Raw genomic sequence first — 22,788 nt, forward strand, 5'->3', positions numbered from 1 at the left:
GGAATAATTTAATATATCTCATTCCATTTTGCTTATTACAGTACTGATTCTTGCATCATCTTTCAGAGCGTGGATCAGCACTGGCCAGCATTATCTCAGTGAACTGCAACATCACTGAACACAAAAGATAAAATACTCATTTTTACCAGCACTTTTGAAAAGATGACAAAAGATGCATCTTGATCAGTACTAGGCAAATATCTTGATAATGATGGGCTAGGATCCTAGATATTACAGCAATAAAGGCAGCAATCCAGTCAGGAATTATGTATTTGCAAAGCCATTGAAGTAATCACTGCTTTTGAAATTGTTACAGTAAAAGAGGGGATTCCCGTTTTCCTTATATTGATTGCCATTGGTAGCAGCTGGCCTTTTCCACTGGCAAGCTGCATGAATTGCTGCTGCCTGTCACTATGTCAGTAAAGTATGTACTGCATGGAAATTGCATGTTAACTCACGTCATCACCAAAGCACTCTGTCTATAAACAATGCTGGAAGTACACAAAAGAGGTTTCCTGACACTTAATTTTTTTCATGCAGCATAGAATTAGGTAGACTGTCAAACAATGGGAAGATGTTTTCTGACACCCTTTTCATTTGAAAGCATGTCTGAACTTTACCACACCATGAAGAAGAGGTTATATCCTTGCCTTCATCTATGCACTGCTTATTTTTTTATAAAATACAAAATGAATGATCTATACCCTTATTTTTATAAAGAATCATCATTAAGGCTTATATTTAGCATTATTTTGCATTTGTGCATGTATGGGAGGTTAATAAAACTTAATAAAACTTCTTCCCTAAGAATGGAGAGCTAGTCTTCGACTTACAACCACAACTGAGCCCAAATTTTATATTGGTAAGCAAGGCAGTTGTTAAGTGAGTTCCATGAGCCATGATGCCACAGTGGTAAAAGTGGTGCAGGCTATTTCTGCTGCCAGATGCCTGCAATTTGGTAATTCAAAACTCACTAAGGCTCAAGGTTGACCCATCTTTCCAAGGTGGGTAAAATGAGGACCCAAATATTGTTGGGGGCAATATGCTGTCTCTGTAAACCACTTAGCTGTAAAGCACTGTGAAGTGGTATATAAACCGAAGTGCTATTACCATCCTATTTTACAACCTTTTTTGCCACAATGAAGCAAAGCTCTGCAGTTGTTAAGACCAGAGTTGTTAACCTCTGGTCAGAAGCCAGCTGGGAAGGCTTTAAGTTACAAATGGTCATCACATGACACTGCAACAGTACAACTGTTATAAATACATGTCAATGGCCAAGTGCCCAAATTTTGATTGCGTGACCATGGGGATACAACAACAATCATAAGTATGAAAAACGGTCATAATCCACTTTTTCCAGTGCTGTTGTAACTTGAGATGGTCACTAAATGAATGGTTGTAAATCAAGGACTACCTGTAAAGTCAACAATTCAGTTTCAAGATATAAAAATTCACCATCTAAAAATGACAAAAAATATTATTTCTATCCTGATAAAACTTCACAAGTTTACTGGCCTCTATAACAGTGCAAAATTGCTAAGCCTTTTAAATAAACTGCAGTTTAAGTGCAGGCTGAATGCATCCTGATCTGAACCAGCTGATCATATAATTGCTGAATTCCAATAGCCAAGCTAATCATGGCTTAGAGTCTAAACTGAGGTTTCCAAAGTACAAACGGAGCCACATTTTGAGTTGCTTGATTTCCACATTATATTTATTGAGCAATATTCTATCTCGGCATAATTGTTTTATAGGCATCATAGATTGTCACTGTTATTTTATCAATCTAGACTGTACTTCAAATGTAAGTCTGATTTGCATGTAATATAACAGCAGTATCATAATCAGCCATTGCTTACAAAATTCCCACTTAGAAAATACAGTTATAGCATCTAATTCTAGGTCAATCAATGTCAAAACCCATAGTTTGTCAATTTAGCCATAGTATAAAGCAATACATCAACTTTATAAAACCATGATTTGACATGACATCTTAACTGAGCAGATGAGTCTGGAACCAGATAATAGCATATGTTTACATCATGCCTTATTTACTTAGTAATGTTATAAAATATGTTTTACACCATCTTTATGAATATTTGGGACTACACTGCAGTGTCTGGAGCACTGAGAGGTCAACAAATTCTATTTTAAGAAAGCAGCTGGAAAAATTCAATTTGTTATTGACAAAAGAAATAGTATTGAATCATCTACTGAGAAAGCAGAACTTGTATTTACAGGTTTCTATTGAACATGCCTCTGAAATCCAGTGACCAGTTAATATTACAAATATAAAAACTGCAGTATTGTACGTATGTTAGAAGTTAGGTAGATTACTCAGTTATGTTCTTCTTCTCTTTGTTCCTGGGAATAGGTAATCTCAATATAGTTAAAGCAAAAGTCTTGTAAGTAGCTCTGACAATAATACATAAACATTCCATTTCTTACTGTACAACCAGCAGACATCAAAACAGTGAAGAAACACTGAGGCATAAATTATAAAGATCAAGTTGTTCAGACAGAGTGTACATCCACATTCCCTGAGAATTGGTAATAATGTTGTAAATCAGATGTGCACATTATGTTTAACTTAAGAGTGCTTATTGTTTTCAATTTATCGTTTGAATTTCCCCTTTTATTACTTTTAACAGGATTCCATAACTGCATTCTAGTGAGACAGAGAAAGTGTATATGTGTATACGGTGTGTGTGTGTGTGTGTGTGTGTGTGTGTGTGTGTGTGTAGTTATATCAATTCACCCACCCCTAAAGTACTCTAAGTATGATGGTAAATTAATGGTACCTAGAAGACTAGTCTTTATACTGTAATTTAAGATATTGGTATAGGATGGTGCCAAATATGTTAATTACAGTCAGAAGAAATTGAATCTTTAAGTAACAATCTCATCAGATATCTAACAATACTTAAGAATTGACAAAATAAGATTCTGATATTCCAGCAATTCCCTTTCATGTGCTTATTTCATGTGATGTTAATGCCCAGTTCTGTTTTGTAGCTGGCCAAATCATTTTATGTATCATATTACCACAGGGGATAGAAGAAGCATTCCCTTTTCTTTCTGCACCACCAGAAAAAAATCAGTCTCCTCCAAAGAAATGTTCAGCTTTTATATCAGCCAATATAAATCAGGTCTCCACAGAGTATTTCCCTTGTTTTACAGTGACATCTATCCTGCAGTTCTAGGGAATCCCCAGGTCATTCACTCAACATCAGCACCGTTTAGTGTGGACAGTTCCCCTCTGCAGTAATTCTAGGACAATTTGCCATTCCTTCGCTATAAAAAAGTCCAAATTATAGCTAATTAATTAACCAAATAAATAATACTGAAAGTACATTCCAATTCAGACCAATGTGAATCTGTAAGAAATTATATCAAATGAAAACGACAGACAACATTTCTGAATTTGACTGAGAATTATCCTTCTCCAGCACCTCTGCTTCTGTCTTTCTGCCCTCTATCCACACATCTACTCCCTCGACAATGCAAACATTAAATAGTACTGGCAAGACTAAATTTCAGGTGTTATAAACATGACTAGGCACTCCACTGACAAACAAACAACTTAAAGCAAGCATCTCACAATCACTTATATGATGCCGATGCATTTAGAAAAGGAGTAGGAAGAAGAGACTGAACATTTTGCAGCCCCTGAAATAACAGAATCAGCATATGAGAAATTGCTTAATATGGTTTACGTTGATGGAAGCAAATTTTGGGAGTTGGGGGGGTGAATCAAATGACATTAAGGTTGCTCTCACATAATGACTGGGCCCCATCAAGGATCAAGCAAAAATATCTGTACAATGTCACATGTCAAATACTAGGGAAGTACTTTCTACACAGAATAAATTGCCAATATTGTACAGTATAAAGCAAAATTTATCAGAAGCTGGAATTGTCACCCTCACTAAAGTTAGCAATCAAACACACCAAGACAAACAACGTCAACATCCAAACCCTAATCCGGCCTGCTTTCAAAATGCTTCCTTTTTTTTTCTTCCCAAAGGAGGAAAATGCACACCTGAGACCTTTTCGGATGAGGCAAAAAGGAACCATCATCCCGCCCCCGTCCCCCTGCAGTGTCTCTTCCTCTCCTGAGGGCCTGAAAGACTTCACCAACTATAGCTAGCTCTACCTTTTCAAAACACAACAACGGCCAGGCAAGGGAGAAAGCCTTCTTTCTCACAATCTCCAAAGAGGAAGAAGAGGCGTAAGCCTGCTTGTTGCTCCGAGAGCTTTCTCAAAGTTTCCCACCCTTGTCACTCAACTTCTGATGGGGGGAAAAATCAGCCATAGAAACCCACTTGGAAAATCGTTGAACCCGCGACAACCCAGCACCACCGTGTAAAATCACATAGAAAACCCAGGGAGCGTGAAAGTGGGGAGGGGAGAAAATAAGGAACCGGACGGCCGACTTTAACAACCCTTACCCCCCTTTCTTCTTCTTCTTCTTTTTCTTCTTCTTTTTGTTCTTCATTCACCTCCCATCTCCCCTAGGCGATCCGGGCCAGCCCAAGCGACCTCTTTATTTTCTCCCCCTGCCCCGTCTCTTTTTCCAACCGCCGCCCGCTGACTTACCACATCCCCGGGTACACAGCGCCCTGCTGACCTCCTTCTTGAGATTCCTGCCCGTCTCCAGGGGCGGGGAAGACGCTCGGAAGAGCGGCGGCGGCGACGACTCACTGCTGTTCCCGCCCGAAGCTGCCACGGGCTCCATGAAGAAGACGTAGCGACCCTCTTCCTTCAAGGCGGTCCCGCAAGCGGAGCCCCGCTCTCCGAGCAGCAGCCAAAGCAGCGCGTTCTTCCGCAGCCCGCCGCTTTTCGCCGGCCACACCTGGTGCACGCGCACTCGAGCTACGGCGGAGGCGGGCGCCGGGCTGGGGCTGCCGAGGTGCGGGAGCGGGGGGCTGGGAGCCGGCGAGGAGGGGAGGAACGTTCCTGAGGAGGAGGAAGAGGAGGAGGAGCTGGTGATGAGGATGATGGTGGTGGCGGCAGGTTGCCCGGACAGCCTCAACGGCGGCGGCGACCCCAGCGACGTCGTTTCTTCTCCTCCTCCTCCTCTTCGGCCAGCCGTTAGTTCGGCCACGCTGTGAGCCAGGACCTTGCCCTCGATCACCACGGAGGCGAGCCGGACCAGCCCCTGCACCGAATCCTCGCCGAGTGGCGAGGAAGAGCACGACGCGGCCGCCCCGGCCACCAGGGCCGAAACCCCCAGCAGCAATAGGAGACGCGGCAGCGAGCGGCTGCCGTTACAGCAGCGGCGGAGGAGGAACATAGTCGGCGGGGAGGAAGCGACCGCAGGGCGCTCGTAAGGCAGCCCTTGAAGCAAATCCCGGCCAGTTCCCGCCAGCTGAGCCCCCCTCACCCCTGCGCTGCGTTCCCGCCACCTGCGCGCCGCCTGGTCTTGCGGAAGGGAGGGAGGCGGGGGGAGGGTGCCGGTGGTGCCGCCGCTCGCTGAGGAGAGGAGGAAGAAGAGGAAGAAGGCGGGAAAGCGCCTGAGGGAGGATGGAGGGCTGCTTATTCCGTAAAGCCCGGAGGGGGGGCTCTTCCCCTTTTTTCCCACCGAACCTCTTCGTGAGGTGGAAAAGGGAAGCGGCTTCGAAGAGCGCCCAACTGTTAACAATCCTCTCAATGCCGGAGGTGGCTCCCGCAACGCCTGAAGCCGGGGCAAAGAGAGAGAGCCGAGAGGCCGGGAAGCGGCGGACTTGCCAAGAGGAGAGTACGCGCGGCCACCGCCAACAGCAGTAGCGGCAGAGGCCACGTGTTTCCCCGGCTCTGTTTACCTTCGGCGCGGGCTCTGTGTGCGCCCCCTTTGGCGCGCATTCTGCCAGCAGCTGCTCAGTCGGACAGGGAGGCGGGGAGAGAGGGGTATTTGTGTGTGTTTGTGTGTGTTTGTTTGCGTGTGTGTGTGAGAGAGAGGTTTTGTTTTGCCCTCGCACTTTTTCCTGCTTCACCTGAGAGGAAGGTCTCCCGCTCCCTTTTTCCTCCCCTCACTCCCAGCCTCCTCTCCATCCTAAAATAGGGGTGTGTCTGAGGTTAGTAATAGCACTTAGACTTATACTCCGCTTCACAGTGCTTTCCAGCCCTCTCTTAGAGATTTAGAGTCAGCATATTGCCCCCAACCATCTGGGTCCTCACTTTACTGAAGGACTTGGAAGGATGGAAGTCTGAGTCAAGTACATTCAGTACAGGTAATCCTTGACTTACAACTCCAAAGGAGCTCAAAATTTCTGTCACTAACTGAGACAGTTTTGCCCCATTTTACCACCTTTCTTTTAAGGTAGTTGTTAAGTGAATCACTGCAGTTGTTAAGTGAATCACTACAGTTGTTTAATAACACAGTTGTTAAGTGAATCTGGTTTCCCCATTGATTTTGCCTGTCAGAAGGTGACAAAAGATGATCACGTGAGCCTGGAGCACTGCAACCATCTTAAATATGAACCAGTTGCCAAGCATCTGAATATTTTTTTTTAAAATATATTTTATTCATTTTCACATTCCATTTTACAATCACTTATATACAGGGTATTTGCTATAAGAAAAAAATAAAAATAAAAAAAATAAAAAAAATAAAAAAGAAAACACAACTCATCATTCACAACCCCACCTGACACTTCCATCCTCCATACACCCCATCTACCCCCTCCAACTTTCCTTTCCTTGCTCTAACGCTCCCCTCCTACTTCCCTTTCCCCTCAAACCTTCCTTCTCCCCTTACTCCCAACACGCCCTCCTTACATTCCCCTTACTCCTTCCTTACTCCTCCCTCCTCTTTCCCTCTACCTCCCTCCTTGGTGTATTCCTTTATTCAAGTGTTGTTTATTATAATCTAATAAAAAGTAAAATAAACCAAGGAAAAAAAATTTAAAGAAAGAAAAGAGAAAAAAAAAGGAAAAAAAAAGAACAACCGTATATAAGTGCATTCTTGTTCTTATTGAGACTATGTTAACACCCACCCACCCACCCCCCATAAATCCCCATCCCTACTCCTCCCGACTTCCCAGGGCCCACACCTGGCACTGCCTTCTATCTAAAGTATCTTATGTTCGTATGGATTAAAAATAAAAGCAGTATATTAAAGGAAAAGAAAAAAAACCAAAAAAAAAAAGAGAAACTCTTTGTGTTAAGCTCAGCCCCCCATCTTTATATATGCTTAAATAGTGTAAGTCATTCTATCTATATTTTATTCTCGTCTCTTGCTTCTTTGTTATTTACCCCAACCTCCTGTAGACTCTCCCATTCCTCTTCCTTAACCTTGTATTCAGATAAACATTTATCCAAATTTGTATAGACATCAATATACAATCTAACTCAAAAATAATCCCTTCTAGTAAAATTTAAGCAGCGTGGATCATTCCACATATTCAAATATTACTTTATAGAAGAATAATCAAACTTTCCCTTTCTTAACCTTAATTTCAAACAATAATTCAAAATAATCTGACCAAACTTTCCCTTCTTAGTAAAGTTTAAGCAGCGTGGATCAAGTATTACTTTACACAAAAATCAGTTTGCATTCTATCTTGAAATGATCCCGACCAGCTTTCCCTTCTAATAGGATTTAAACAACGTAAATCATTCCGCATGCATTTTGCCTTCATCCCTTGCTTCTCTGATATTTACCACTATCAAATTTATGCAGACATTAGTTTAAAATTTAGCTCAAAATAATTTCACCAAGCTTTCCCTTCTAATAAAAATTAAATAGCATAGATCATTCCACATATTCAAATAATACTTTCAACAAGAATCAGTTTACCTTCCGTTTTAAAATTATGTCATCCAGCTTTCCCTTCTAACAGAATTTAAACAACATAAATCATTCTGCATTCATTTTACATATATACATTCAGTATCACCCCACCAATATACGTAAATCATTCCGCATGCATTTTACCCTCATCCCTTGCTTCTCTAATATTTGTCACTATCAAATTTATACAAACATTAGTTTAAAATCTAGCTCAAAATAATTTCACCAAGCTTTCCCTTCTAATAAAAATTAAATAGCATAGATCATTCCACATATTCAAATAATAGTTTCAACAAGAATCAGTTTACCTTCTATTTTAAAATAATCTCTTCAAACTTTCCCTTCTAACAAGATTTAAACAACGTAAATCATTCTGCATGCATTTTACATATATACATTCAGTATCACCCCACCAATACATTCCGCTTTTTCTGCCGGAGAGAGGTCGCAAACCCCCATTCAATCCACAACTTTGGTGAATATTTTAGAATGTCTAAATCCTCAAACTCCGCTTTTCTGCTTCTCCGAGGGAGGGGGAGCTACCCCCTCCATCTTGCAGCCATGTGGTCTGTTGCTTGCCTTCTCCTTCGGCTTGTCTCTCCTCTTTTCCAAGTGAATCAGGAAGTCCCGCCTTCAAAGTCTTGTAATAGAAATCTCGAGCCTCCGAAACAGAATTGAGACGAAGTCTTTGATTCTCAAATGTGACCGTAATGCCGGCTGGGGCCTCCCATTTATATTGAATCTGATGATTTCTAAGCTCTTTAGTTAAAAAGGTATAGTCCCTTCTTGCCTTTAACATCTGGAAAGGTATTTCTTTGAAGACAGTCAAGTCCTGGCCATCAACTCTCAATCTATTATTGTAAAATTTTTGCATGATCGCGTTTCTGGATTCTTTTGTGGAGAAATATATGATTATGTCCCTCGGGAGCTGTCGCTGTTCCGCTACCAACGAATTCTGACGATAGATTTTCCGAATCTGCCAATCAAAGTTAAGTCCCGGGCTTCCCACCGCATGGCTGAGGGCTTCAACAAAGGTCTGTTTCAGATTCTCTCGCTCCTTTTCGCGGAATCCTCTGACTCTTATTGCGAATGCCTTCTTATTAAAGTTTATCATAACGAGCTGTTCTTGGGTGCCAAGCATCTGAATTTTGATCACCATGGGGATGCTGCAACAGCCGTAAGGATAAAAAATGCTCATAGGTCACTTTTTTCACTGCCGTTGTAACTTTGAATGTTCCCTAAATGAACTGTTGTAAGTAAAGGACTACCAGTACCATGCTCCATACTGAGAGCAGATAATCTGGGGTCTGTATCTCTCAGTGACCCTTATTTGAAAGTTTGCTTCTTCCACTTTACTGGGAACTTATTTCTGAATATGCCTATCAAAGATTAGGTATTAAGGTAAAGGTAAAGGTTCCCTTTGCACATATGTGCTAGTCATTTCCGGCTCGAGGGGGAGGTGCTCATCTCTGTTTCAAAGCTGAAGAGCCACCGCTGTCCGAAGATGTCTCCATGGTCATGTGGCTGGCATGACTAAATGCCGAAGACGCACAGAACGCTGTTACTTTACTACCAAAGGCATTTCCTATTTTGCTACTTGAATTTTTACATGCTTTCAAACTGCTAGGTTGGCAGAAGCAGGAACAAGTAACAAGAGCATACTCTGTTACATGGTGCTAGGAATTCAAACCACCAAACTGCCGGCTTTTCTGATCAACAAGCTCAGCGTCTTAGCCACTGAGTCACCACGTCCCTGTCAAACATTACAGTATGCCATATCCATATAATTTGATATGACAATGAGCAACTCATCTCCAAACAGTTCCACTTCAGTGATTACAGGGTTAAAGGTGTTTTGCAATACTTTAATTAGATAAACCAATGTTTAGGCTATTTTCTCTTCAAATACTTCTGCTACAATTGGATCACTTCACCTGAAAAATCATAAAATGATGTAAGAAAAAAATTGTCAATCAAACTTATCATTTGGGTTCTTCCTTGATATGAGCCATTTAAATTGATAAAATTATGATGAATTCAGTTTGGTGGTACAGTTTCCTGTGTACCTAAAAATTTGGTGCATGTAATGAAAGGGGAAAATAATATGTCCTTTTGTAATTCAGAATCATGACTTTCATCTCACTTTCCCTTCTCTTATCTAGTTGTTACATGGTATAAATTGCAGTTTGCTAATTTGTAGCATGAGAAGATGTTTACACTAACAATATAGAGTTGGTACAAAGATCTTCCTAGAAGTACAATACAGTGCACTTTTATCTAGGTGGCTGTGCAAACATAAATAATGTGTCATTAATACATGCACATGTTTGTAAACGTGGAGGTGGCATGTAGAATGCATTTCCAGTTATACAAGTTAATGTGTTGCCTCCCACTTTAGTCAGGCATATGAAGGTTGTTTATGGAGAAGATTTTATATATACTCTCAACAGATGGCAGCACCTGGCTTATTTTGTCTAGATTATCCTTCATTGGGAGAATACCAGGGAATCCCAGAGTTTGAGACTACCCACTGATGTTGGAAAAAAGTAGAATTTTTCTTTTTAGATTTTTTTATTATTCTAATCAGACAAAACCCCTGTTTTATCAATTAATGAGTTATGAGAGGTTAGAGCAGCATCTTGTCTTCTATTTTTTTTTCATTCCAAAGATCAATACCCTAGAATGGAAATATAAATTAAGAATGCTTTTAAAATAATCCCTAAAGACACAAAAATTTTCAATGATGAACGGATTACCTTGGGAAAATGTGTGACCTTGATTTACTTTGACCAAATAAACCTTTGTCTGGATTAAACATATCTTTGTCCAAATTGGACTTTAGAAATGCATTAAAAATCTGATTTTCTCCTCTGCTGCTGGAGCTCAGATATTGGCATTCCTGTCTGGAGGAATGTAACAGTTGCAAGCTCCTGATTGCCTACCATGGGTTTGTTTTCATTTTAATTAAATTGTTTATTTGCTTTGCTTATTTTGCATTTATTGTAAACTTCTCAGAGTCCCAGAGTTTGAGTTCAGCAGACATATCAATGTCTTAAATAAATAAATTGCATTATTTAGGGATAGATCTCTGCAGGATATGCTTGTTGTATAAAACTTCTGTGTGGTAAACCTGCAGTTTTGCTACAGACTGCAATCTAATATTTAAAAACTACCAAGGTACCAAGCTATAAATCATGAGTTCTAATCCAACTGGGCTATCTTGGGCATAGTCATACTCTCTCAGCCCTAGGAAGTAAGCATTGCAAACATCTAAAAATGCCAAGAAAACTGCAGGGACTAATCCAGGCTATTGTCAGGAGTCAAAAAGTGATTTGAAGACTCATAAAGTTGACATTGCTTTTCATTTGTAAATTTCATCATTTTTCTCTATGGTTATTGTTGGCATAGGGTTGCAAATTGAAAATAATAATTTTTATTTTCATTTTTATTTTCATTTTTAAGAAGTACTGCATATGGAGATTTTAATAGGTGAAGCTATATTCCGCTACATTATCACTTAATCATTTATTCATCTATCAACCTACTGTAGACCAAAACCAGACCAAGCACAGTTGCAAGTGTGCAACTGCTCCTAATCTGTCATATTTATTATGGAATTAGTAGCAACCCATTTTTTAAAAATAGAATGAAGAAAAGAGGATGACTGAACAAGGAAGACAATTAATCTCTGATCTGATTATGGCTTCAGTTTTATTATATACAAAATAACAGTAATGGCTGGCAAAAATCATGCATCAGGAAAAAAAACTTGTATTACTTAGGCTTTAGTCTCTGTTGAATTCATTTTATGCACTCAGACACAAACTGAAACCACTTCTAATTCCATGTAATGAGCAAATGGCAGGTTTTTCCCTCACATTAAAAATGTCACAGGAACAATGTAGTTATCCTATAACAAACATACAGTAGTTTATTACGCTGTTGGAAAAAAGCAATGCACAATAAAAATGCAACTCTTCCCTATAGTATTAGTGTCCTTATCTTCAAAGCATATTGTGGATGTTCTTTACAGCTACCTTAAAATTTAAGAGAAAATTATGGCTAGTTTTTATATAGTTTATTTCGGAAACATCAAATTGTGTTGAAAGGTTCAAATCATTTGCTGCAAAGAATCCTGCGAATTCTTTGAAAATTTGATTAGGAAATATTATCAAGAGACCTAAGTACACTTCCAAGTTTACCCCTGGTGCAAAGCAGCCCTCTGCTAAGAATACCGTAACTCTTTGTGTGCTTCTCAACTGCTTAATGAAAGAAAACAGTTAATCAACAGCTAGATAGGCAGCATGAAGGAAGTGCCTGCTTGTCACATGCACTGCATTAATGTGCTCCCATTGCTTTCATAGTTAGCTAGTTATCTCACACATCTGCTTCGTCTTTTTAAAATGAATGCATCATCTGATTTTTTAAATTTTGGCTATAATAAATTATCCCTCTTGAACTGGAGCTAGAGTATGTGAACTTTTAGGGTTACAGGGAAATAATTACAGCAACCTTATTTCTCTGAATAATGTCTTTAATATCCCCCTGCTTTTACAAGGTTCTGTCTGATATAACTGAGGACATTTTAAGAACACAAACTGAATTAAGATGCACAGAGAGTCAAAATGCCCTGAAGACAAGCAAAATATTTGTACCAGATGTCAGCCCTGTGTGAGAGGGATTCACTGAGCAGTTTTCTGTCAGATTCTCCTACTGTTCCAAGACGCTGAATTGTTATATCTCGTCTTCATAATGTACCAATTTTGACCTACAACTGGCATGAGGACTTTATCTGTAGTTGCCAGGCAACTTTATAAAATTCCCTTTATTGCTGCTCACATTTGAACTCAGGCTAACCAAAAAGCCACTTGGAATTTTTCAGGTCCAACTTCTGGCAAGACTTAGTCCTAAACATTGGAGAAGCAGTAGGAACTCGAGGGGAACCCAAGGAGGAAAGGATAAGGCTTCTTCATCTTTGTATCTGCATATTTGTGCACAGATAATTTTGTCACCAAGACTGAGGGAATGGACTAAATCTTCAAAGTATAGTAACAAACAAAAGAAATGATATTCCGGACTGCTTGTTTCCAAAACCAAGAGGGGTGTTCTTTGTTTTTATTAATATCATGATTTGCAATAATCATTTCTTACATTTCTAAACCACCCAGATCAGTGGTTATATAGGTTCTGCAGAGATCAGTTAAAGATATTATATACAGTAAAACGTCCTGAAAAGACAATAGAGAAAACAGCACAATAATCAAGATAAATTCATAATCAGTTATTACTTTCATCACAGTGTGCAAATAGTGTATTTTATTTAACATATACAGTATTAACAAATATTAACACATTTCAAATAAATATAATAAATAAATATTTAATGTTGCCCTTAAAACCCAAATATATAAGATACAATTTAAAAAGAAAAACAAATCTGAGAAGGGAAGGTGATCTTGAACAGTGTGGAGCAATTTTGACTTTACCTAACAATCCCAGCCAAAATGACTAGATTTGTGGTCTAAGGTATCTGAAGGGAAATAGGTTGGGGAAAAGAAAATTGGGAGAGAGAAAAGTCAGATAATATAATCAACCAGTATAGGATGTGTTCTTGTTCATGTGTGTATACCCTTGCACAAGCACACACAAACAGGCACAAAAAGTTATGCACTATAGAGAAAGAGAAAGCTGAAAACTGAAAATAAGATTGTTTGATACTCATAGCTACTGCTAACTCCTTTTGGCATCTCAATCATACTCTTCCTGTTCCAGGTAAATGTATCCTATATCCAACTGACTCAAAATAAAGAGAAATAGATCTGGATTTAGCCATATTTAAATTGATTTTTGAAATCCTGGTGAACTGAACTTCCATTGATTTCAGTGTGTCTTTCCTGAATGATTTAATCTGGATCCAGCTCCTGTTTTCCTGTTCTCATAATTGGAGAACAATGTTTTAGTCATTGATTTCTCTTTTCCCCAAAAAACCATCATGTTATTCAATCGTAACATGAATTTGACTGTGAAGAGACATATAGGATTCTTCCAAACATATTTTTGCTGAAACATTAGTAAATATTTGTAATTTTAATTCACCAGGGATGTGTTTTGAATCTACACATGTCATTACATGTCATGGTATATCCTAATAGGTAATGGGTTCTACAGAATAAGTGACCGCCAAATTATTTTTCCATCACCAGTTTGCTAAAATAGTAGTTACCATCAGAAACAAATACTCTGGATAGCCTCTGGATTTTGTGATGGGACCGAATGCCAAGTTTATCCAACCATCTGTTTTGTTTTGTTTTTTTAAAAATATCATCTTTGTAGTCTTGGCTCCTATTTTATTGTTCTACTTTTTGCCTAAGGCTCAAATCATACGGGATTAGCAATGTAACTGCAACATGGCTGATGATGCTATAGGCTCTGTTCCATGTACAAAAAATAAGTATGTAATAAACCATGGTGGGAGAAGTTTTGAATGTGATAGCTATGTTGACTGCCCCCAAAGGAGTGGTAGCTGTAGTGTAATCCTCTTAATTGCATGGGAACTGCTTTTTCACAGCCTGTTAGTTCCATGAAATAAAACCAAATGAGATCTTACATTTGAAATATGGAACTACATGGAAAAGGCAAAAAACCTGGTGAACATTTTATCAGGCTTCCAAATCCCCAAGTAATTTGTATTGTTTTATTCATTGTTGCTTTAAGCCACTAATGCTTCATTGCTTTTCAACCACAGTCCAAATTAGTGAAGCATTTGTTCCAAGTATAGCAAAAAATTTAAAAAATCCTTGTCAGTAAAAACATAATATGAGAAAAAGTTGAGGTTTGGCAGGGTCTTTACCCAGTATCCAATTTCTGTTCTTCCTTTTAAATAATTTCATTTAGCTTGGTTAATCTTTCAGGAAGTTTCTTAATAGTGTGTATGGATTTTAATAATCCCAAACAGTGAATTAAAAATATGTTGAAACTATTAAGTATTCATTTGTTTTTATCCCATTTTTATAATTAACTCAAGATAGAAAACATACTTAATACATCTTTATCCTTCTACATTCCCCATAATCCTGTGAGGTGGCTTGGGCTAAGAGAGAGTGACTAGCCCAATGTTACCCAGCTGGCTTTCATGCCTAAGGGGGGGACTGGAAATCATATTCTCCTGGTTCCATCTGATGCCTTTATCACTACACCAAACTAGCCCTCTATCTAGAAAATGAACTGCATGTGTGCGTGTTGACAAGTTTTATCTTGTTTTTATTATGCTTCATTAAAAGGTTTTCAGTTAAACAAAGCAAAACAGTATTAACATAAAATCATGAATGCAGAACATTATGGAGAATATATTTAGAATTTCAATCTTTATTTTTCATACACAGAAGTCCAGGTGATTCTCCTTGTGGGATATGATTTCAATAACGTTAATAATTCATTTTAGCAATTGATGGATGGATTATGTGCCACCAAGTTAATGTTAACTCCTATTAGCCACATAAGTAGAACTTGGGGGACACATTTTTAGCACTAGTCTTCAAATTGGTTAAAGAATTTTTACATTTTGCCAACTGTACCTTGTACAGTCTATATGAAACTTTTCTCCCAACCTTCATCCTCCAAGATATGTACGTGCATATATATCATTAATTTCTTTTTCCTTTTCATTATGTTAATCAATAGACTAATCTAAAAAGCACAACTAGGACCTGCATGCTTACAATGTACAATCAGAAATTAACATTAACTAACTTCTACTTTAGATTTTCAATGCTGCCAATTTGAAGAAACATAATATTTCCATTGTCAAAAGACAGGCCAGCCACATTAGAAATTAACTAATATAGCACTTCGTTGAATGAAATAACAGTATTATTTTCATCTCTACGCTCAACTTGGTGTTGCTTCAATCTGGCTGCAGAAGTCTGAACAACCACTAGATCAGTGGTTCTTAACCTTTTTGAAAGAATCGCCCCCTTGAGCCATTCAGGAAGTTATCATCGCCCCCTCCCCCAACATAACCTCTCAGTCACAACACAGGGAAATAATTCTTCAATTTATGCAAACACATAAATTTTGCTTTCTTTAAAATTGTCATCAGGACATATCAATGCAAATAATTTATTTCAAGTCTTTTTCTCATATTTCAACTGTGTGAAAATTCTGATGCCACCCATCACTTTACTCCCAAACTTCATGATACATGTATTTCATTATTATCTTATTTATTCAAGACACTTAAATGCAATGACTACTGAAAAGAAAATTCAATTGCAAGAAAATGAAATGCCCCCAAAAAAGGTCTTTGAAATGAAAGGCACTAACTGCAGATTAAATTTTCAACTGCACTGGAACACTATAAAACACATGTGGGCTCAATAAACCTAGTTTCAACAGTTGCATTGACATTTCAGCTGACATCACAGGAAACAGCCACTCAGCATGCGATGTTTCAAAAGAAGCACTCACCCCTCCATCACTGCCCATTCTGGCCAATGGTGCGCCACTGTATGGGTAGAGTAATAGAGGATGCTGCGCAACGCGCATGAAGATGAGCGATGCATATTCACATATGTACGGCGTTCTGTACTGAAGCTAGCTGGAGGAACATTTTAAAACACAGTTCAATCTACTAATAGCGAGTGATCTGATGTTTTTGTACGACAGAAATACAGCGGTTCACTGTACAAAAAAAGTCTCAAAAGTGTCCCCCAAACTTCTCGCTCCATCACCCCCATATCGCCCCCCCTTCCATTCTGTCATCCCCGTGTCGCCTCTTTTCATTTCATCACCCCCCCTGAAAAACAAAATAGCCCCCTGGGGGGCGATATCGCCCAGGTTAAGAACCACTGCACTAGATGACATAGAAGAAACATAGAGATACTACTGTACATTAATCATTCACTTGGAACTTGTGGAGCCCAGATCTGGCAGCCCTAGCTTAAAGTAAAATCAGAACCTCCTTATTGACCTAATCACCTATAGTTCCCAATTACTGAGAGGTATAGAAGCAGAGCAGTAGAAACAATAAATAACTTACAAAATATACCAAGGAATGAGATTTCTTACATGGATCAGTAACTTTTCAATGACATTGCTATGAGATCTGATTCACAGTGTCGTCCAAGTTTCAACATTGCACAACTTGCCAATTATTTTAGACAGATGAATGTGAATCCTAAACATTCTCATTGTATTACTTTATCTCTCAAAGGTAAATATCCTGCCTCAATAGTTTAAATACTTAGCTTAAATATGTAAACTGAATTGTCCTTGATCAGACACCATAAATGAATATAATTGTAATTTTGTCATTTCTTTTGTTTCTCCTTCTATATGAAGACAATGATTGTTGTTTTTTAAAATTATACTGTTTCATCTAATTATGTCTTTACAAATTCCCCATATTTATTGCTGTTCATTTCTGCAATTTAAAAAAATGTCAAAACATAGTAGATAAGATTATCAGCCTCAAAACAGAATGATCTTTTTGTACATAATGAGAAGAATTTTTAATGCATGCAGCTTTATTTTTTTAAAAAAAGACTTAGAGATGCTGAGGATTTTAGTCCTTGCAAACTATAAAATGACCTGATTGATTGATTGATTGATTGATTGATTACATGCCATTGAGTTAGTGTTGACTTTTAATGAGTACATAGCTATATCTTCTCCAGGATAATCCATCCCCAAACTGGTTAGTTAGTTAAGTATTCCAATTTTCCAATCTTCACTGCTGTAATCAAATCCACCCACCTGGGCATCCTTTTCTCTTTTCCTTTCATCCTCAAGCATGATGAACTTCTTAGGAGTTGACTATACAATATTTCATCTAGTTCAGGGCTGTCGAATTTACAGCCCATGGGCAGGATGCATCACACACTGACCACACCCACACCCGATTTAACAAAGGGGGGGGGGAGTCCCAATATGTCACGGGATGCTGCCATGATAACCTAAGTTTGACACTCCTGATCTAGTTGATTATGTATCATTAAGTAGTTTTTTACTCCTAACAGCTACATTTAAGCTACAATGATTACATTTCTCCATGACAATCGGTCTCTAATTTAATTTTAGGTTACCTGATCATTGACTTCATTGTATCCAAGTAATATATTTACTATATCCTTCCTGAATATAAAAGCATTGCTGTTCTTTCTTTTTTATGTCTTGAGTACTAAATATTAAGACTTTCTGATAAAAGGGTTCAATTCCAGTCCATTTCTATTTGCCAGTGCCTAAGATACTAATGTTTGTTTTATGCAATTCAACTTTCACTTTTAAGCTTTCCCATATTTTGGCTTCTTCTGTTCCATGTTCCTATTGTAACTGGATTCTCTTTTCCTTCGTGGCAATAACAACTAGACAGTTTTAATCTAATTGTGTCTATAACACTAGTCCTACTCCAAAATATTGTAAACTCTTCTTCAGCATGCCATCCAATAACTTTATCTTGCCTATCCATGTGATTTTCTTGGAAAAAATACAGGGATGCTTCATCAATGCCTTCTCCTGCACAATATGAAATTATGTCTTTTCCATTATTACTAGAATAATAATCCATCTGCAATGTCATCCTTTATAGCTGCTGCCCAACATGGATACCTGTTTACTTTAGCTATGTAGCTGGGTGTTGTGGCCCACCAGCGACCGGCGGAGCTGGCAACAAGTCGAACAGTGAGGGAGGAACATGGGCCAATCCTGGAGGCTGGGGAAGGCTCGGACAAGGGCTCTGTGGCAGAGATAGGGCCAAGGGTGTCTGGCAGTTCTCAGTTGCCTTTGGAACTAGACAGCAGTGAGGCAGAGGAATAGCTAGAGCCTGTTCCCGTGTGTGCATGCGCAGAGCTGCTAGAATAGCAATAGCAATAGCAGTTAGACTTATATACCGCTTCATAGGGCTTTCAGCCCTCTCTAAGCGGTTTACAGAGTCAGCATATCGCCCCCACAGTCTGGGTCCTCATTTCACCCACCTCGGAAGGATGGAAGGCTGAGTCAACCTTGAGCCGGTGAGATTAGAACCGCTGAACTGCAGATAACAGTCAGCTGAAGTGGCCTGCAGTACTGCACCCTAATCACTGCGCCACCTCGGCGCAGTTAAGAACAGCTAAGAAATCAGGGTCAACTTCGGAGTAAAGCCACAGGTGGATGGTGAATGCCCCCTCCCATAGGAAATAAAAGAGCAAAAGGGGAGTGGGCTTTTGCAGGAAACAATTCATTCATTTGTTTATTTCAGGAGTGTGAAGATTTGTCTGTGAATCTCAGAGCCTCTGTGCCAAGTCTTTCCTTGCACAGCACTGCGTTTGGAAAATATTTACATGGCAGCTTTCCAAGCTAGATAAGGTCTGTGTTCATAAATTCACCTTTGAAAGACTGTTTACCAGGCCTTTGCTGATTGTGAATGAGAGGAATTCACATTCGTTTAATAAAAGGGGTTTTGTCAGGACCAGGAATCTGCTTCATGCTTTTTGGGGAAGCCTAGGTCAGAACACTGTGATCTTCATTTCTTGGGTGACTTTGTATATGCTCTCAGAGTATATTCCCAGCATTCTTCATGGATTCCTCCCCGGAGGAATCAGGCAGCAAAGCAGGATTTGAAGAGGACCTGATGTTTACTTAACAAAAGTAGATCAGAGGTACATCATATTCCACGAATCTTCAAATGCTGAAAGTACAATTTCCAGTAAATTCATATGAAAAAATTATGTACAAGCATGCTGAGTGGGGGGGATTCTCATTTAAATATATTTTTCTAGAAGAGGCACATTCAAATACATTTTTAAAAAAGACATACTTGGAGAGGATCTTTTTTTAACATAAGGATGAGGGTAGAAATGGAACATAATGAAATGATAGTAATAATTGCTTCTAGAACATCTTGAATTTCATGACCATTTGGTGACATTGTTTACCATTTTGTTCCATTCATTTTCTTAATTAAGTTCAGCTAGAGTCACACTTCTGAGAGTGTGGGCTCGAATTCTGGAGAACTTGTCACCAAAAAAATCTGTTGTTCCTTAAACTGCCATATGAATCTTCCTTGCTTTTGTTGGAATAAAGCACTGGTGTCATCTTTCCTTTGAGAAGATGGTTAGGTGCTCTTTAATTATCTTGGATTGCCATTCCTTCTGTCTGCAATAATTCTTCTTAGACAATTTGACCAAAATTCCTTCTCAGAAAGTATATGATCCCAGTGACTCAATGCCGTTCAGGTAGTAGAGAAAATGGAAAATGAACATTTTTCACCCAATACATAAACATTTATGAATGTATTTGATTCAATTATCCTTTTTCATAGTCTTAAATAATATCATGTCCTCCATCCCACCCTCACAAACACATACAGATAAAAGAGACTTTGTTTTACAGCAGTGATAGTTCAAAACTGGATCCTTGACTCACAACAAGCAATTACTAATTGTGCTATTACTTTGAATAGTATTATGATTTGTGGAACTGTCAGTCAGGTGTTTAGATGTGTTCAGCGTTTTTACCCTCCTACTTATTATTATATACTTTATTCATTAAGCATGAAACTCAGCCAATTGAACATCCAAAAATGCATTACAAATACCAGTGACTGGTGTTAATGGTTGATACGGTTTGCTGCCAGCGTCCTAGGTATCAACCAAGTACCTTCTTAAAGTATAAGATGTTCCAAGTAGCGCAGTTTTTTGCAGCTCCGCTGGTGTTCTTACAGGAAGCTGTAATTTGTTGATGTATGTTGTAAAATTTTTGGACATGGTGCCAAGTGCCCCGATGACAACGGGTATCACTGTTACATTCTTCATCCATAGCCATGTAGTTTTGATGGCCTGGTCGCAATATTTCATTATTTTTTATAGTTCTTTTTCTTCGATTCTGGCATCTCCAGGAACAGCGATATCAATAAACTGTACACTTTGGCCCTCTACACCTGTGATATCTGGTGTGTTGTGCTCCAAATGATGATCCGTTTATTATTATTATTATACGATTGTATCACAGCGGCCAGTTGCTTCATCAGATTTGGCATTGGTTACTAGTCGGGCCCCACCCAGGGGCCTAGGACGTCGTAACGTATATTCGTAATATGCATGCAGATCCAAGCAGTGCAGCTTTTTGCATTTGACTGATGGTGATTTTGTAATTTTTAACTGTTTTAAATGTAATTCCAGTGCTTTGGGAATAGCACCCAGTGTGCCAATTACCACTGGAATTACCACTGCTGGTTTGTGCCATAGTCGTTGAATTTTGATTTTTAAGTCCTGGTATTTTGCTATTTTTTCATGTTCCTTCTCGGCGACCCTGCTATCACCTGGTATTGCGATGTCTATGATTGTGACCTTATTTGTCTCAACCAGCGTGATGTCTGGTGTATTATGCGCCAGTATTTTGTCCGTTTGTATATGGAAATCCCACAAGATCTTGACCATCTGATTTTCGGTGACCTTTTCAGGCTGATGTTCCCACCAGTTTGTTGCTGTTTTAATATTATAATTTTTGCACAAACTCCAATGGATCATTTGTGCTACTGAATTGTGCCGCAATTTATAATCAGTCTGCATGATTTTTTTACAGCAGCTGAGTATGTGATCAACAGTTTCATCAGCTTCTTTGCAAAGTCTGCATTTGGCATCATCAGAGGATTTTTCGATTTTGGCCTTTATGGCATTTGTGCGGATAGCTTGTTCTTGCGCAGCCAGGATTAGTGACTCTGTTTCTTTCTTTAATGTACCTGTTGTTAACCATAACCAAGTTTGTTCACTGTCCACTTTATCTTTTATTTTTTCAAGAAATTGGCCATGCAGTGCTTTGTTCTGCCAACTCTCCATTCTTGACTTTATCACATCTTTTCTGTATTTTTGTTTTGTCTGTTGGGCCCTCAGTAGATTTTTGTTCTTTACTTCGATTAATAGATGTTCTTGACTTTCTTTTAAGTAATCAGCCAGTGCATGTTTTTCTTCTTCAACTGTTTGCTTCACTTGTAATAATCCTCTGCCACCTGATTTTCGGGGCAGATATAGTCTATCAGTATCACCACGTGGATGTAAACTGTAGTGCATTGTCATTAGTTTCCTGGTTTTTCGGTCCAAAATGTCCAAATCAGCTTGTGTCCAGTTAACTATACCAGCTGTGTATCTTATAACTGGTATTGCCCAGGTATTTATGGCCTTGATTGTATTTCCACCATTCAATTTAGATTTCAAAATTTTCCTAACTCTGTTGATGTACTCTCGCCTGACAATAGTTTTTACTTCTCCATGCTTGATGTTATCCAACTGCAGAATGCCTAAGTATTTGTAGGCTTCATTTTCATTGCATTTAATTAGTTGGCCATTGGGCATTTCAATTCCCTCACATGCAGTGATTTTGCCCCTTTTTATGGATACTGTGGCACATTTTTCCATGCCAAACTGCATTGAAATATCGGTGCTGAATACCCGGACTGTATTTGTCAATGATTGGATTTCTATTTCTGACTTTCCATAGAGTTTCAAATCATCCATATATAGTAAATGCGAAAATTTTTCAGCTTCTTTGGCTGTTTTGTAGCCTAATTTCATTTTTTTAAAGATTACTGATAGTGGGATCATTGCGATGATGAAGAGAAGAGGTGAAAGTGAATCACCCTGGAAAATTCCGTGCTTGATGTTAACCATTCCGTAGATCTCATTCCCTACTGCCAACTCAGTTCTCCATTGTTTCATCACCTTTTCAGTAAAGGATGTAATATTTTTGCTAATGCCAGTTGTTTCTAAGCATTTTATGATCCAACTATGTGGCAGTGAGTCAAATGCCTTTTTGTAATCAATCCAGACCATATTCAAGTTTGTTTTTCTGTTCTTACAATTTTCTAATATCATTTTATCAATTAGGAGCTGATCTTTTGTGCCCCTGCTCCTTCTTTTGTTGCCTTTTTGCTCTACTGGCAAGATGTTGTTTGTTTCCAAATAATCCATTATGTTATCTGCAATAATGCCTGTGAGTAATTTGAAGGTTGTTGGCAAGCATGTTATTGGTCTGTAGTTTTCAGG

This window comes from Thamnophis elegans, chromosome 3 (assembly GCF_009769535.1).
Source record: "Thamnophis elegans isolate rThaEle1 chromosome 3, rThaEle1.pri, whole genome shotgun sequence".
Classification (NCBI taxonomy): Eukaryota; Metazoa; Chordata; class Lepidosauria; order Squamata; family Colubridae; genus Thamnophis; species Thamnophis elegans.